The sequence below is a fragment of the Hyperoodon ampullatus genome (assembly GCF_949752795.1).
Source record: "Hyperoodon ampullatus genome assembly, chromosome: 11".
Lineage (NCBI taxonomy): Eukaryota > Metazoa > Chordata > Mammalia > Artiodactyla > Ziphiidae > Hyperoodon > Hyperoodon ampullatus.
This window is the reverse complement of record NC_136924.1, coordinates 58,150,852-58,164,623: the sequence shown is the minus strand read 5'-3', so window position 1 is coordinate 58,164,623 and position 13,772 is coordinate 58,150,852.

The following is a 13,772-nucleotide window of genomic DNA, read 5'->3' as shown; positions in this document are numbered from 1 at the left end:
GCCACCAGGGAAGCCCCCCTCTATTACGTTTAAATAGGAAAATAATAAAGTTAAATTTTCAGCTGTATTATTTTGGTATATTGTGAAGTCTGTTATCTTTCAACAAAATAGTGGAGAATGCAGTTTTATAAAAAAGTACAGGTATAAGAGAGGCTAAAAATAGGAAAAAATTTTCCCAAAAATCTTGAGTGGGAGGGGAAAGATCAAAAGTGGAGTTACTCTAAAATTAATTGTACTTTGGGACTTCCCTGGTGGTGCAGTGGATAAGACTCCGTGCTCCCAATGCAGGGGACCTGGGTTCAGTCCCAGGCCTGGGAACTAGATCCCACATGCGTGCTGCAACTAAGAGTTCACATGCCACAACTAAGGAGCCCACATTGCCACAACTACAGAGCTGGTGAGCCGCAACTACGGAGCCCGCCTGCCGCAACTGAGACCCGATGCAGCCAAATAAATAAATAAATAAATAATTTTTAAAAAGTTAATTATACTTTAGTGACACTGAAAACAAAATGGGCACTGGTTGTATCTTGAGACGAGAACCTTGTCCACTTATCACTCTTGAAAAATCTTCACACACACCAGAAAAGTAAGAATGTTCCTTCTGTAATTTAAACAACAGAAACAAAGTTAAAAAAAAAAAAGCCCAGCAATGGAACCAACCACTGTTATGTCTTCTGTTATTGCTACGGTCTTACATAAAAACATCCATTTAACACTTAAACTCCTGGCCTGATGTTGCTTTTCACTCACTTTTTGGGAAAGAGGCATTTAGCTACACAAGTTATCTAGGACAAGTGGCAAGTCTACCAGAACTTTCTGTTATTTCCAATTCCTAAAAATACCATTTATGAAAACAGTAACGTGGTCATGTAAAAGCCATCCAAAGTTATTTGAAGAAGTAAATACAGACCGTACAGACCATAGCAAAAGAACATCCAAATCTCAAACCCAATTCTCTTGACGATTTGGGGGAAAAAAGATTTTCTATTCATAAATTACTAATGATTTCCCTATAAACTTGTTATTCTTGCAATAAATGGTGTCTAATTTCTTCCAAATAATAAATTTGTTTTAAGAGTACTAATAATTTGAGCTCCAAGCCCTAATCTTAAAGAGTTCTATTTATCTGAAAAATGTCTTAAACATAGTAAAAGCAAACTAAAAAAGTCCTTATTTTTCAGCTCAAAGCAAAGCCAGAAACCAAAACAAAAATGAAATCTTCAAATTCCTTGAATCATCTCCATCTCTGAAGTATGTTTAAGAGAAGGCTAGAGGACTTCCCTGGCGGCACAGTGGTTAAGAATCCGCCTGCCGGGCTTCTCTGGTGGCGCAGTGGTTGAGAGTCCGCCTGCCGATGCAGGGGACACGGGTTCGTTCCCCGGTCCGGGAAGATCCCACATGCCGCGGAGCGGCTGGGCCCGTGAGCCATGGCCGCTGAGCCTGCGCGTCCGGAGCCTGTGCTCCACAACGGGAGAGGCCACAACAGTGGGAGGCCCGCGTACCGCAAAAATAAAATAAAATAAAAGAATCCGCCTGCCAATGCAGGAGACACGGGTTTGATCCCTGGTCGGGGAAGATCCCACATGCCACGGAGCAGCTAAGCCCATGCGCCACGACTACTGAGCCCACACGCCACAACTACTGAATCCCACGCACCTAAATCCCATGCTCCACAACAAGAGGAGCCACCACAATGAGAAGCCCGCGCACCACAACGAAGAGTAGCCCCCACTCGCCGCAACTAGACAAAGCCTGCATGCAGCAATGAAGACCCAACGCAGCCAAAACTAAATAAATTTTTTTAAAAAAGAGAGAAGGCTAGAAAGACAGGACATAAAATCAGTGAATCACCTGTTTTTCTCCAGCTTTATGAAACGGATTCTTCTTTTCCTCCATTCCCAAAATTCAATCTCAAAATCTCTGGATACAATATGGTAGTCTCTCTCTTCCTTTTTCTCTCCCATCAACATTTCCTGAGCTCCTGCTGTGCATAATTCCTTGTCTTGCCTTCCAAGAGCCCACCTAAGACCAAAGCAATCATCCCTCAACTGAGGCCTGTCCCTGCTGCAGGCCCTTTGCACCTGCTGCCCCTTTGGCCTGAGTGTGCACCCATCTACATGATTCGCTCCCTCATTGCCTTTAGATTTTTGTTCAGATGTCACTGACTTATTGAAGCCTTCCTTGAATTGTTGATCTAAAATTACATTTTCATGCTCTGTTGTTACATCTGCCTTGTTTTTCTCCATGGCATGTATAAGCATCTGGCATACACTATATTTTATTTATTTATTTATTTACTTACTTACTTCCCTGCACCTGCTTCCCCTGGTCTCACTCAGCTAGAATGTAAGCTCTGGGAGCAGAGATTTTGTATCATTGCTTCCCAAAGTGAAGTCTGGTACTTACAAGGTGGGTAATGTTAAGTGAATGGTTAATGAGCTCCAGGTACTAGTTGACTTGCTCTCAGTCACACAACTTTTAAGTGGTGGGTCAAAGCCAAATTCAGACCATCTTCCTCTGGCTCTTAACCATGGGTCTAGTCGGCTTCTGTTGACAGGTGTACATAATTCATAGTGTGTGGGTATCAGGGCCATTTTATTAACCGTATGCTGTGGATCTGTTGCTTGCGGGAAGAATGAAGGCATTCACAGGTTCGATCACCCATCTTGCCCTTGGCCTGGAGAAATCATATTACCATCAAACAGGAAACAAGGTCGTTGGGAACACCTGGGTGAATTACAATGTTTGAGTGGGCTTTTTCTTTTGTTTAAAGGGGTCAAAGTATTCAAGAGGCTAGCCTCCCCATGACAGGGGAAGGAAAATGGTGACTTCACAAGGTGGTAGGCCAAGGGCTGGGAAGCTGAGAGCTGGGTGGGGCACCTTGGATATGGCAAGGTTGGGGTAAGAGTCTTTTTAGGAGAGTGGATGAAAGGGTGCAAACTACAGTAAAGTCAGAATTTGGACACCTGGAACTTCTTATGTGCCCTAGGTCCTAAGTTGGCTGTTTTTCCTCTTTATATACCTTTAAAAAATCTTTTTATTTTGAAATAATTTGAAACTTACAGAAAAGTTGCAAGAACTTCTATATACTCTTTACCTGAATTTATCATTTTCACATTTTGACAAATTTTCTTTATCATTATGTATGTACTATAACTTATTTTTTTCAGAACTATTTGAGAGTCGGTTATAAACAACATGCCTCTTTATTTCTTAATACTCTAGTGCATATTTCCCAAGGACAAGAATATTATTTTAACCATGATATGATGATCAAATTCAGGAAGTTTAACACTGACACCATACTTTCATCTAAAGTCCATATTCCAGGGACTTCCCTGGTGGTCCAGTGGTAATGAATCTGCCTTCCAATGCAGGGAATGCGGGTTTGATCCCTGGTCGGGGAACTAAGATCCCACATGCCGTGGGGCAGCTTGTGCACCACAGCTACTGAGCTCCCATGCCTCAATGAGAGGGCCCGCATGCTGCAAACTACAGAGCCCATACCCTCTGGAGCCTGCACACCACAACTAGAGAGAGAAAATCCACATGCCACAACTAGAGAGAAGCCCGTGCCACAACAAAGAGCCCTCATGCTGCAACTAAGACCCGACACAGCCTAAATAAATAAATAAATAGATAGATTCCAAAGTTATTGATTGTCCCAACAATGCTCTTTATGGCATATTCCCCTTCCAGTCCAAGATCCCAGTCCAGGATCGTGTATTGCATTTAGTCGTCATGTCTTCTTGTCTTCTTTACTCTAAAATAGTTCCTCAGCCTTTCTTTATCATTTACATTGACATTTTAAAAGAATACAAGCCAGTTATATTATAGAATTGTTCATCAATTTGTTTTTTCCTGATGCTTCCTCACGACTGGATTCAGGTTAGCATTCTAAGCTGCAATATGACTTGTCATGTGTGTCCTTTTCAGAGAAGCACATCACAAGGGCCACAATGTCCATCTGCTCCTTACTGGTGATGGAACTTTGATCAAAGTCAAAAGTGGTCAAGGTGGTGTCTGGTTTCTCCAAGGCATGGTTATTATTGTGCCCTTTGCAGCTAATAACCTGTAAGGAGACATTCTGAGATTTTGCAGATATCCTGTTCCTCTTCATATTTTCCCCATCTAGACTTAGTATCCATTCACGATGCTTGCCAAACCAACTTTTTTTTTTTTTTTAAATTTTTATTTATTTACTTTTGGCTGTGTTGTGTCTTCGTTTCTGTGTGAGGGCTTTCTCTAGTTGTGGCAAGCAGGGGCCACTCTTCATCGCGGTGTGCGGGCCTGTCACTATCGCGGCCTCTCTTGTTGCAGAGCACAGGCTCCAGACGCGCAGGCTCAGTAGTTGTGGCTCACGGGCCTAGTTGCTCCGCGGCATGTGGGATCTTCCCAGACCAGGGCTCAAACCCGTGTCCCCTGCATTAGCAGGCAGATTCTCAACCACTGTGCCACCAGGGAAGCCCCCAAACCAACTTTTATCATAATGATTGCCAAATGGTGGTTTTCTAACTCCAACATTCTCTCCACTTTTATAATTTGGCATTTGACTATAAAGAAGAGCCCTCCTTTCTCCTTATTCATTTAGTCATATATTTTTTTCAATATGGACCCTTCTTTTCTGGCTGCGGTGGGTCATCGTTGGGGTGCACGGGCTTCTCTAGTTGCAGCACACGGGCTTACTTGCGGTATGTGGGATCTTAGTTCCCCAACCAGGGATCCAACCCAGGCCCCCTGCACTGGGAGCATGGAGTCTTAACCACTGGACCACCAGGGAAGTCCCAGACCCTTGTTTTATTAAGTAACTTATAATCCATTTCTAACCTTACTTATTTTTAATGCTCAGATTGTCCCAGTTTTGACCATAGAGAGCTGCTTTAATCTGGCTCCCATGTCCTTTAAATGTGACTTTTTGTTGTTTTTTTAAAACACTGCCTTTCTTCCTGGAACAGCAAAAATCTTGTCCCTTCTCTGCCCACTCTTGCAATCAGCAAGGAGCCCTGATTCCTTTTAGTGGAGAATGGCATTTCAAAACCACAATCTAGGCAACAGGCATGTTCATTGGTACTGGATATATTCATGTACTTTATTTATTTATTTATTTTTGGCTGCGTCGGGTCTTTGGTGCTGCACGCGGGCTTTTCTCTAGTTGCAGCGAGGGGGCTACTCTTCGTTGCAGTGCACAGGCTTCTCATTGCGGTGGCTTCTCTTGTTGTGGAGCACAGGCTCTAAGAGTGTGGGCTTCAGTAGTTGTGGCACGTGGGCTCAGTAGTTGCGGCTCGCGGGCTCTAGAGTGCAGGCTCAGTAGTTGTGGCACATGGGCATAGTTGCTCCGCAGCATGTGGGATCTTCCCGGACCAGGGCTCGAACCCGTGTCCCCTGCATTGGCAGGTGGATTCTTAACCACTGTGCCACCAGGGAAGTCCTTATTCATGTAATTAAAAAATTTAAACTAACATCCTTTTGGATCTCCTAACCCATCATAACTGTGCTAAGGGAAACAAAAAGCCAGAGTTCTAAAGGGGGAAATGCAGTTCCCCTGAGAGCTAGCACAGGGGCAGCAGAGAGAATGGGTTGATAAACTAGGATGGTAGGTGGGGGGTGAGGTGCAGAGTTGGGATGCTTAGTTGATTCATCTCTTTTTTTAGAGAGTTTTTGTTTGTTTGTTTGTTTTTTTGCGGTACGCGGGCCTCTTACTGTTGTGGCCTCTCCCATTGCGGAGCACAGGCTCCGGACGTGCAGGCTCAGCGGCCATGGCTCACGGGCCCAGCCGCTCCGTGGCATGTGGGATCCTCCCGGACCGGGGCACGAACCCGTGTCCCCTGCATCGGCAGGCAGATTCTCAACCACTGCGCCACCAGGGAAGCCCTAGAGAGTTTTTTTTAATGTTAAGTGGAGAACCTTGCAGATTGGGTATTGTATGAAGATGGCAATGCTCTTGCAGACCCTGGTTTAGCCTTAGCATTCCAAGTTTCATAGAATTTTTGGTCTTGCAATTAAAAGGCCAGAACAGGTACTCATCTGTACAACCTTGGCCTTTAGGTGGATTTTTTAAAGCCGTATTTTACAAATAAGGCAGCTGAGGCTGGGCAAAGCTCAGGTTCTTGACAAGGTCACAAAAGTGTCTGTCTCTTAAGCAGAAGATGTATTTTATTCTAAAGAGGAATATCTTTTGTTTGTACAAGCCAGCATCTCTTTAATTTTATACCCCAAATGCAATAATTCTTTCTTTTTTAGACTGATACGTTTTTGGTTCTTGAGATCCAGTTTCCACATGTTAGAGGAATCCAGTAGTCTGATGGCCTAGTTTTGAAAAATTCCTGAAGTTCATTTTTAGCAAATTCTCTGGTGCCAGTATAATGAGCTTGCACATTTCCTTAGTTTGTAGCATGGTATTTTTAGTTTTTTCTTATAATCACATACATTTTAAAGTTGGCTCAGAGGTTTAAATGTTTTTACTGACAACTGGAGGTGTTGTGGTGCTGTTCCCTTCTGCCACATACTGTCACACATCAGTGCTGAGACAGTACCGTGTCCTGAATGGAACTTTGATTACAATGGAAGCTTTGATTATTACAAAGCTATAGTAATCAAGACAATGTGGTTTACAGGATCCACATGCAGGTCAACGGAATAGATTGAGAATCCAGAAGTAAATGCTCACATTTCCACTTAATTGATTTTCAACAAGGATGCCAAGACAATTCATTAGAGGAAAGAATAGTCTTTTCAACAAACGATGCTGGGACAACTGGATAGCCTCATGCAAAGTCGAACCCCTTTGTCCCATTATACACAAAAATTAACTCATAATAGATCATGGAACTAAATGTAAGAGCTAAAACTATAAAACTCTTGGAACAAAATAGAGGAGTAAATCTTTGTGAGGTTGGGTCAGGAAAAGCCTTCTTACGAATGACACCAAAGCACAAGCAACCAAAAAAAAAAATAGATAAATTGAATCTCATCAAAATTTAAAACTTTTGTGCTTCAAAGTTTGTGCATCAAGGAGGTGAAAAGAAAACCTAAAGAATGGAAGAAGATATTTGCAAATCATATATCTGATAGGGACTTATATCTAGAGTAGATGAAGAATGATTACAACTCAGTAATAAAAGACAAATAACCCAGTTAAAAAATGGGCAAGGGATCTGAATAGACATTTCTCCAGAGAAGATATATAAATGGCCAATAAGCAACTGACAAAATGCTCAACATCATTATTATCAGGGAAATGCAAATAAAAACCACAAGATACCACTTCATACCCAATAAGATGGTTATAATTAAAAAGAAAAATAGCAAGTGTCAGTGAGGGTATGGAGAAATTGGAACCTCATACACTTCTGGTGGGGTTGAAACCTGGTGCAGTCACTTTAGAAACAGCTGCCCAAAGCTGGAGGGATTGGGGGAATGGGTATAAGATTTTTTGAGACAGTGATGAAAATGTACTAAAATTAATGAATTCTGGAGATGGTTGCACAAATCTGTGAATGTACTAAAACTATTGTACCCTTTTAATGTGGATACATTGAATGCTATGTGAATTATATTTGAATAAAGCTGATAAAATAGCTCATATATATGTATATATGTATCTATACACATCTTTCCCTCTAAATCAGGAACAAGGCAAAGATGTCCACACTCACTCATTCTATTTAAAGTTGTACTAGAGGTTCTACCCAGGCAATAAGGCAAGAAAAATAAATAAAAGACATAACGATTGGAAAGGAAAAAGTAAAATTGTCTTTATTTGCAGGTGATACAATCATCTGTTTAGAACATTCTGATGAAGCTACAAAAATGTTACTAGAACTAGTTTAGCAAGGTTATAAGACACAAGATATAAAATGCAGAAACCAATTGCATTTCTATATACTAGCAACAAACTATTGGAAGTTGAAATTAAAAGACAGTATCATTTACAGTATCATCAAAAAATGAAATGTTTAGGGACAACTCTGATGAACGATGTGCAAATTCTATACACTGAAAACTAGAAACATTGCTAAGAGAAATTAAACGAGACTTAAATGGAGAGGTATACCATGTTTATGGATTGAAAGACACAATATTGCTGAGATGTCAGTTCTCCCCAAACTGATCTAGAAAGTCAATGTAATCTCAATCAAAATCTCAGTATGATTTTTGTAGAAATTAACAGTTGATTCTAAAATTCATGTGGAAACGCAAGTGATCTAGAATAGCCAAAACCAACTTTGAAAAAGAAAAAATAGGAGGACTTATATTATCTGATTTCAAGACTTAATAAAAAGCAGTAATCAAGACAGAGTGGGACTTCCCTGATGGCGCAGTGGTTAAGAATCCGCCTGCCAATGCAGGGGACACGGGTTCGATCCCTGGTCCAGGAAGATCCCACATGCCTCGGAGCAACTAAGCCCATGCGCCACAACTACTGAGCGCGTGTGCCACAACTACTGAAGCCCCCGCGCCTAGAGCCTGTGCTCCACAACAAGAGAAGCCACTGCAATGAGAAGCCCGCGCATCGCAACCAGAGAAAGCCCACGCTCAGCAATGCAGCCAAAAATAAATAAATAAATAAATAAATAAATTTTTAAAAAATCCTTTCTCCTTCCCACTTCCTTTAAAAAAAAAAGACAGTGTGGTATTAGCATAATTATAGATCAATGGAACAGAAATGAGAGTCCATAAATAGATCCATACATACATGATGAATTGGTTTTTAACCAAGTTGCAAAGGCAATTCAGTGGAGAAAGTACAGTCTTTTCAACAAATGGTGGTGGAACAACTGGCTATTTATATGCAAAGTTAAGTTAGATACCTTCTGTTCTTAAAATGTAGGAAACCTCATGTACGGATGGTGAACATGTAAATGGCTCTAAGTCTAGCTATTCTGGAGAACATCTGGCTGTTCTTAGTGAAATTAAATATGTCTTAAGAACAAGATCCTAGGTAATCCCACAGAGAACCCCTGTCTCCTCAAGCCCATGCTAAATATCCACTACTAAATGTCCAAAAGACATATATAGGGGCTTCCCTGGTGGCGCAGTGGTTGAGAGTCTGCCTGCTAATGCAGGGGACAAGGGTTCGAGCCCTGGTCTGGGAAGATCCCACATGCCGTGGAACAACTGGGCCCGTGAGCCAAAACTACTGAGCCTGCGTGTCTGGAGCCTGTGCTCCGCAACAAGAGAGGCCGCGATGGTGAAGAGGCCCGTGCACCGCGATGAAGAGTGGCCCCCGCTCGCTGCAACTAGAGAAAGCCCTCACACAGAAACAAGGACCCAACACAGCCAAAAATAAATATAAAAATAAATAAATAAATAAAAGATTACTATTAAAAAAAAGACATATATAAAATGTGGTGCATGCATATGATGGAATGAACTATCAGCAGAAATTAAATAACTTTACCTGTAACACCGTTGTACATCTTTTAAAACGATGGGTGAAATGGGATAAGAATTATGGCATAAATTACTTTATATAAATTAAAAAGGTGCAGTACAACACCATATTTTTCAAGAATACATATAGGTTTGTCATGTATTAGAGCGGATACGTATGGTGCAGAGGAAATGGCAGTAAGGGATGGGAACTGGAGTAAACAACCCATACTAAAATATGGAGACCCATGGGTGTGAGAAGCCAGCAAGAGTGAGCTCAGACAACTCTTTCCAGAAGTTTGGCTATGACAGAAAGCTGAGAAGTGAGAGAGCTTGATGAGAACGTGGGGTGAAGAGATGACGGTAGTAGAGGAGCATATCTGGACGCCAATGGGAGAAATTTGATAGGGAAAAGGACAGGGTGGTGCCCAGAACTCATCAAAGGGACTAAGTGTTTGACATGGTGAGAGAGACTGGCCTTTGATGTAAAGGTGTTATGGAGCTCATAGACCACTGGGCCAGTGCAAATTAGGGGACCACAGAAGAGTGGAGTGGGTGTTATACGGGGGTTCCTGGACAGGCAGGGAAATTTGGAGAAAACACAGGACAGAATCAAAGGGGTAAAGAGAGTGTGATTGAAGCAAGGGAGTGGGCACAGAGTTTGGGGACACACGTGGGGCAGGGTGAGGAGACTCCAGACAGGAAGACGGGGTTCCTAGCCCTAGCCCGGGAGCAGAGCCCCACTGGGCAGGAGGGTGGCCAGAGAGCCCTCATTGCCTCCCACATTCATCCCCACTCCAGGCGCTTCCACCCCGAGTCCCCACTGACCCCAGGGGGTTGTGGAGGGAGTGCCGGGCAGCTCCGATGCTGCCCTCTGGGTACAAGGGTAAAACAAGGGTGCCGCCAGGGGAAAGGGGTCCTCCTTTGCACAGGCTCAGGACGCCTTTCCCCTGACACCTCTATTCTACTTCAGCCCAGCTTCAAGGCATCCTTACCTGGGCACCCTTCTCAGACTGGGAGTCAGGGTCTTGAAGGGCCTGTGAGAGCTTTGGTGGAGGAGGGGGTCTGGATGGAGACCAGCTGTGTACAAGCCTTCGTATCATGAACAAACTGAAGAACCCAATATAAAATAAGGAGATGATATCTCCCTGCTATTGGATTAATTTCCTTACCAGAGAAAAAAGGTAAAATTTTGAAGAAGATGAAGGAGGAGTGCTTGGTTTGGTGTATTCTAACGCAGTGGTTCTCAAAGCGTGGTTCTTTTTTTTTTTTTGCGGTACGCGGGCCTCTCACTGTTGCGGCCTCTCCCACTGACCGGGGCACGAACCCGTGTACCCTGCATCGGCAGACAGACTCTCAACAACTGCGCCACCAGGGAAGCCCCAAGGCGTGGTTCTTGGATCAGCAGCAACAGCATTGTCTGGGAACTGGTTAGTAAAGCAAATTCTCAGGCCCTACCCCAGACCTCATGAATCAGAAACTCCTGCGGTGGGGTTCAACTGTCCATATTCACAAGCCCTGGACATGATTCTAATGCAGGCTCAAATTTGAGAACCACTGTTCTAAGGGGATTTTTTTACTTCCATCTCCAAACATGTGCTTCTTTTTAGCCACATTGCTGCTGGGACCAGTGGCATCAGGCTATACAAGTGAAGGCTTGGGCTTGGCATTAGTATGGGGAAGGCCTGGTGTGGAGACAGGTGAGGAGCTTCCTCATTCTCACCACACAGGAGCCTGGAGACCAGCTCTGGAGAGCCCCTGAGCAGAGGTCAGGACTGTAGGGATACTGGAAGAACATGACTCAGAGGGCCTTGGCCCTAACAGGGATGAGGTCATTATAGCTGGTGTTCCTGACTACGGGACAGCACAGGAACCACTGAAGAGGTACGTGACAACTTAAGAAAATATTAGGAGCAGCTAAAGAGATTCTAGTAGTGTACCCAAAAAATACTTTCTGGAACCAAAAAACCATTATTTTTAACAACAAAAAAAATCAGCCTATTTACTGAAAGAAAGAAGTCTGGTCACTGGCAGGACTCAAATTAGTGGCTTGGAAGAAGAAGTGGAAAAATATTTCAAAGCACAGAGCAAATAATACGAAGAGATGGAAATAATGAGCAAAATATGAGATTTGGAGAAGAGACCCAGTAATCCTAACATTCAAATATTTTAGTTCCAAAAGAAAGAAAAGGCATAAATGGAGGAGAGACAATACTTTAAAAATAGAATATTTTGCTGACCTGAAGAAAGTTCTGAGCTTGCAGACTGAAAGGGCATAGGAAGATACAAAAAGAGAAGACATACATCTAAGCATGGAACTCCTGAATTCCAAGATGAAAGAAAGATATTTTCAAGTGTCTAGACAGAAAAAGCAAGTTATTTACTAAGCGAAAAGAATCAGATTGACACAGGACTTTTCATCTGCAACACTGGAAGTTAACAGTAAGAATACTGAGAGAAAAGGATGGCTACCCCGGCATCTCATACCCAGCTGAGGAAGCATTCACCTGTTAGCACAAAAGAAAGATATATGGAGATATAAAGGATTCAGAGAGTATATCAATTCCATATCTCACCTGAGGAAACTACTCAAGAAAATTTTGGTTAGAGAACAGAGAAGTCAAGATAGAGGAAGATGAAAAGGAGAAAGAACAAGCAGTGAGCAACAAACCTGGCAAAATATTATTCTGTTAAATGTTTATGGCAGTTGGGCTTCCTTGGTGGCGCAGTGGTTAAGAATCCGCCTGCCAATGCAGGGGACATGGATTCGAGCCCTGGTCCGGGAAGATCCCACATGCCTTGGAGCAGCTAAGCCCGTGTGCCACAATTACTGAGCCTGTGCTCTAGAGCCCGTGAGCCACAACTACTGAAGCCCGCGTGCCTAGAGCCCATGCTCCGCAACAAGAGAAGCCACTGCAATGAGAAGCCTGTGCACCGCAACGAAGACCCAATGCAGCCAAAAATAAACAAATAAAATAAAATTTTAAAAATTAAAAAATTAAATGGGCAAAAGACTTAAATAGATTGTTCATAAAGGAAGATACACGAGCGGTCCATAAACACATGGAAAAGTGTTCAATGCCATTGATTATCAGAGAAATGTAAATTATAATTACACTCCACTAGAATGACCAAAATAAAAATGGACTAGCAAAATCAAACATTGGTGAGAAGTCCTGTGCCCAGCTAGAGTTCTCAGACACTGCTGGTGGCAATGTAAAACAATATAACCACATTGGAAAAAAGTTTTGCACCTTTTTATAAAGTCAAGCATGTATCACCTCTATGATCCAGCTATTCTGCTTCTTGGCATTTACCCAAAAGAAATGAAAAAATTTACCCACAAAATGATTTGTGTATGAATCTTCAGAGCAGCCCTATTCATAGCAACCCCAATTCAAATGTCCATCAACAGGTAAATGGATAAACAAATTGTGGTATATTCATAAATGGAATACTGCTGAGCAGGAAGAAAGTACAAACAATTGATACATTCAAAACATGGACTAATCTTGAGAACTATATTCATCAGAGCAAGACTACATCCCTACAGCAGTACATACTGTAGAGCTCTATTCATGTGAAGTTGTAAAAGAAGCAAAACTAGGGCTTCCCTGGTGGCGCAGTGGTTGAGAGACCGCCTGCTGATGCAGGGGACTCGGGTTCGTGCCCCGGTCCGGGAAGATCTCACATGCCGTGGAGCGGCTGGCCCGTGAGCCATGGCCGCTGGGCCTGTGCATCCGGAGCCTGTGCTCCGCAACAGGAGAGGCCACAACAGTGAGAGGCCCGCGTACCGCAAAAAAAAAAAAAAAAAAAAAAAAAAAAAAAAAAAAAAAAAAAAAGAAAGTAGTTGCCTTTGGCTGAGGAGTAGACTGGAAAGGGGCATGAGGGAACAGTATGTCCCCATATAGTCAAGACACTTCTAACTTAAATGTCCTTTTTTTTTTTTAACATCTTTATTGGCGTATAATTGCTTTACAATGGTGTGTTAGTTTCTGCTTTATAACAAATTGAATCAGCCATACATATACATATATCCCCATATCTCCTCCCTCTTGTGTCTCCCTCCCACCCTCCCTATCCCACCCCTCTATGTGGTCACAAAGCACCTAAGTGTCCTTTTTTTTTTTGGCCGCAACGCATGGCTTGTGGCACCTCAGTTCCCCTACTAGGGACTGAACCTGGACCACAGCAGTGAAAGCGCTGAATCCTAACGGCTAGACCACCAGGGAACTGCCTAAATGTCCATTTTATAGCTGTGGAAGCTGAGGCTCACGAAGTTAAAAGATTTGGCTAAGGTCTGTACAGGAGGTTCCTCTCCTGGGTCCTCTGAAGGAAAGGAGGCCAGCCATGTGCCCTCTCAGGATGTGCCGGAGGTTGCCGGGAACAGAGGATTC